General features: G+C 40.6%; 1 pseudogene; it reads right to left on the reverse strand.

Annotated features, from left to right (window-relative positions):
* Positions 1–874: 874 nt before the first annotated feature.
* Positions 875–4611, reverse strand: LOC102734220 (large ribosomal subunit protein uL16-like; annotated as a pseudogene).
* Positions 4612–4814: the final 203 nt, after the last annotated feature.

Consider the following 4814-nt stretch of genomic DNA (forward strand, 5'->3'; position numbering starts at 1 on the left):
ATCTAACTATGGCAATAATGCACTTTGCTTACAAAATTAGGTTTCCACTTTGCCACTCAGCTTCAAAAATAAGTAAGTCATGTATAGCAATCTATACATAAAGTCTGTGTCCATATTTAATATAGATCACCCAAAGTAGGATGTTTTAGAGGAAAAAGGAATACTGTTAATAATTACTCAGGGACAACGTTCTTAAACCAAGATTGTCTCAGATGAACTGGATGTATGGTCATATTTTGTACAGGTGGTTAAACTATAAAGAAAGGCAAGGAAAACATTAACACAAATTTCAGGATGGTGGTTTAACTTGGACAAAAGTGGGGTTGCCATGAGGAAGAAACACAGGGATCTTCAAAGTTTCTCTCCCAATCAACAGACATACATACATATATATACATATATTCATATGCATTCATCTACTGCTTCTTAAACTACATATATGCATTTATATACTCCTCTGCACAAAAAAAAATTCATATATAGGGGTGCCAGGGTGGCTTAGTTGGTTAAGCGACTGCCTTCGGCTCAGGTCATGATCCTGGAGTCCCGGGATTGAGTCCCGCATCAGGCTCCCTGCTCAGCAGGGAGTCTGCTTCTCCCTCTGACCCTCATGATCTCTCTCTCTATCTCATTCTCTCTCTCAAATAAATAAAATCTTTAAAAAAAATTCATAATAAATCTTTTAGGTTATGTTTAAAAGCAATCACAAAACCCATAATTAAGGTAACAGGCATAGGTTTAGTGTTGGCTTATGCTTGCCATTATGGTAAAGAGTTCAAGTCACTGACTGGTCTTTGGTTATATCCATATTTTTTTATAGGAAATAGGATTTATTGGTGGACGTGAATAAGGAAGGGGCAGTGCCAAGGTTCTCATGAGTGCAGTGCCTACAATTTTTCCAGGAGGCCATGATTAAGGATGTATTTGATCCCACAGTCATCTGGGATGAGCCACTTTTCAACCACCATGTCTTCAAATTCATCTACATTAAACTTAATAAAGCCCCACTTCTCAGTGATGTGATTTTCTGGAGGCCAGGGAACTTAAACTTGGCCCTATACAGGGCCTCAACCACATATTTCTTGTTCTGTGGCTTGGTATGGATGGACATAATGACTTAGTCAATACGGACCCTGGCCACTGTGCCCTAGGGCTTTCTGAAGGCATCCCACAAACCTGTCTATAGCCCATTGATTCCAGCACAAGACAACATCTTGTTGATATGGATGATGTGGAAGGGGTGGAGCCGTACTTGGATGTGAAAGCCATATTTGCCACAGCTTTTCACCATGTACTTTTTGGCACAGACAGAGGAAGCCTCCAGGGCTTCAAAAGGGAGTTGTTCATATTCATCTGACACCGTGTGGCAAACAGTGTGGGAACTCATCTGCTTTTGCCTTCTTCGATCCCAGGTCAAAGATGTGGATCTTGGCATCAGGCACTTCTCTGCAGAAGGGAGACTTTGGATATGGCCTGTTCTTATAATATAAATAACACGGGCAGGGCAGTGACCCATAGCAACACCATAATCTTCTGCGGGGTCCTGAAGGGAGAGAAGAGGTTGTATCCACATTTTTTTGTAATGTCTTTGTTTGGGAATGAATTCTTTTACACAAAACCACCAGTTATTTGGGCTATAATTTTATTTTTTTTTTAAACCCCAAGTTTTAAATATTAAGGCAGAAGTTGTTCTTTGGGTATAAATATGAAGAAGCTTCAGTTTACATACTACAGATATATTATAGCACAAGCAAATACTCAGCTAACATTGAAAAGTAGGATGCTGATTTTTCTCTTCCTCTTCCATCCCTTTTCCTTGAAGATAGTGGCATGGTCAGGGGCCAAATATGTGACAGGATCAAGGAGGTAGCAATGTAGTTGGGATATTGATTACATATAAGTAGTTGAGCACATAAATACATATATTGATCATAATAGGATTCAGGTTCTCAATGAAATACAAGGCAATGTTAGTGCTAAGGTGGGAAGAGCTCCTATTTTGGAGAATAGGAAAGCAAGCATACTGGGAGGTACAAATGTCACATGGTTTCAGTGGCCATTTGAGGTTTGTATTGGTTTCTTGTTGCTACTGTAACAAATTACCAATTACTTGGTGGCTTAAGACAACACAAACTTACTATCTTAAATGCTAGAGGTCAGAACCCTGAAATGGGTTTCACTGGGCTAAAATCAAGATGTCAGCAAGGCCACACTCCTTCTGGAGGCTCTAGGAGAAAATATTTCCTCGAATTTTCCAGCTTCTAGAGGCTGCCTGCATTCTTTGATCATGATCCCCTCCCCCTCCCCTTCAAAGCCAGCAGTGTAGCATCAGATCTCTCTGTCTCTGACCTCTGTTTCCATTGCCACACCTCTTATTCTGCCTCTGCCTTGGTCATCACATCAACTTCTGTGAATCTGGTTTGACACATGGGCATCTTTGGTGGGGAGGATTACTCTTTCTATCACATGCTATGACTGAAATGAGAATAGTAAAAAAAAAAAAAAAAAAAAAGTTGTACTTTTCTATGGCTTCTGCCGGGGGAAAGGCATGCAGGAAGCAGAGGACTTGGTTTTACCAGGACTGTAACTCTGCCAACCCTGGAGGGAGAAAGGGAAAGAAAGTGATTCTCATGATGGATCTTAGAATCTACAGTTGGATAGGAAAGGAAGAGAAGACCAGGTGGAGGCAGAAGGGAGGACTGTTAATGAAATAAGGCCAATGGGCTAAAGATTTCATAGGATCAAAGAACTGCTGAATGGGAGGCCTACAACAGACTAGTGGATGCAAGGAGTCAAGATTTCAGCAGTGTTCATTCATGATGTGGATGAAGCCACATCATGAATGTGGTGTGAAGGTGTGACCATGGGAAAGGACAGCTGAGGTGGGACAAAAGAACATTTACTGGATGCAAGGGCATCATTTCCAATTACTCTAGGAGAGCTGTAAAAAGGGAACTCATTGAATCGAGGAGGTGAGGGTGATGTCTGTCAACAAATGCAGCCTATGGGACCAGGGTGAAAAAATTTTTTTTTTTCCTAACAGGCTTACTTTTCCAATCCTATAGATTTGGCTTATTAGCAAAGCCAAAAGCAAATTGGGTATTATTAGATAATTAAAATCATTCTATACTAAACCTTTTCATGGACTATTAGAAATCTGGGTTAGTGTAATGAGCTAAATTGTGTCACCCAAAATTTATGTGCTGGAGCCCTAACCTCTACTACCTCTAAATGTGACTATATTTGGAGATTGGGCCTTTAAAGAGATGATTAAGTTAAAGTGAGGCAGATAGACTGGGCTCTAATTCCATCTAACTGGTGTCCTTATAAGAGGAGGAAATTTGGACACCCAAAAAGAGAAAGATCAGGAATGCACTTGCACAGAGAAAAGACCATGTGAGGACACAGTGAGTAGGCAAGCATCCATCTGCAAGTTGAGGAGAGAGGCCTCAGAAAACTGAACATGAAACCTCAATCATGGACTGCACGGGTTCCACAGCTGTAAGAAACTTCTTGTTGCTAAGCCATTTAGTCTGTGGTACTTTGTTATGGCAGCCCCAGCAAACTAATGTACCTAGTTTGTTTTAGAGAGTATGATTTAGAAATTGTTCCTAATTTTAACACTACTTTAGAAAGTTCTTTTTATCTGGAAAGTTCTTTTTTAGGATCTCAAGATTCATTCTATCTTCCTTCATCATGGATTCTCTGAATCTTAATGAAGAGGGCACTGAGAAGTATTCATGTGAGTGGAGGAGAGGTAAGTGGTGACCCATTCCCCATTGGCCACCAGACTTTGCTTCAATATGCATGGATGCAGGCTTGGTACATGGAGACTATTGTTGTGACATGCTCATCAGCAAGAACACACACCAAGTCTTTTCCACAGTCTATGTCTGGAAAAGTTTGAGTGCAAGCTGGCAGTAATTTAAGAACAACCTAGGAGTCCAAGTTCTTTTCTGCCTTCCTCTACCACATGTCTTCCTTGTGGCAACTGATTTTCCATTGGCAGGGAGACAAAGGTTTTGTCATATTTGAGTTAAGGTGTTCCTGCTAAAACATCCAGGAAAACAGAAAGAGAAGAGGAGGTTGTACAGGCCTAAGCAGCCAAAAGTGAAACATGTAAATTAAATGTTCTATAAAAGATGGCTTGACAAGATGACCCACATTGTAATACAAAGATATTAAAGAGGCAATTTTATCTATTTGGAAATATTACAATGGGAATATGTCGTGTCATTGTGTAGTTCAACTTTTGCTTCTTAGCTACCATGACATTAATTTGTAGATAACCCTTCTGCTTGCTCTGATCTTGAAATATTTATAGAAACTACCAAGCTTTTGGCCACCAAGCAACTTGTGAATTTCCCGTAGGAAAAAAAAAAAAAAAAGAGTGGAAATTGGTCAGTAAACACAAGTTGAATGAGAGTTTTAGTATTGTTTATTTCCCTTGTCACCAATCTGACTCATCATTGGTAGCAGAAATCTTTTGTAAGGATCTGCACCTGGTGCACTCAGCTGAAGCAGGCCACCTGCATGGTTCTCTGTGACAACCTTAAGTACAACATCTGCAGCGCCCATCAGATAGCACACTCCATCTTTATGGTGTCCCATGAGGCCTTCCCACTGTTCCATCAGCTAATGCACCAGGTGCAGGGTAAATGCTCTCATCCAGAACATGTCTGGATGCTCCATTTGATGCCCAAGAGGCTGTGTATAAATAGTAGTCCTGCCACAAATGCCTCCCATTACCGAAAATACATGGCAAGAGAAGTGCGTGTGTTTGAATGCTTACAGCACAAAGAGGTGTGTACATT

This window comes from Leptonychotes weddellii, chromosome 3, assembly GCF_054177405.1.
Source record: "Leptonychotes weddellii isolate Sample4059 chromosome 3, ASM5417740v2, whole genome shotgun sequence".
Classification (NCBI taxonomy): domain Eukaryota; kingdom Metazoa; phylum Chordata; class Mammalia; order Carnivora; family Phocidae; genus Leptonychotes; species Leptonychotes weddellii.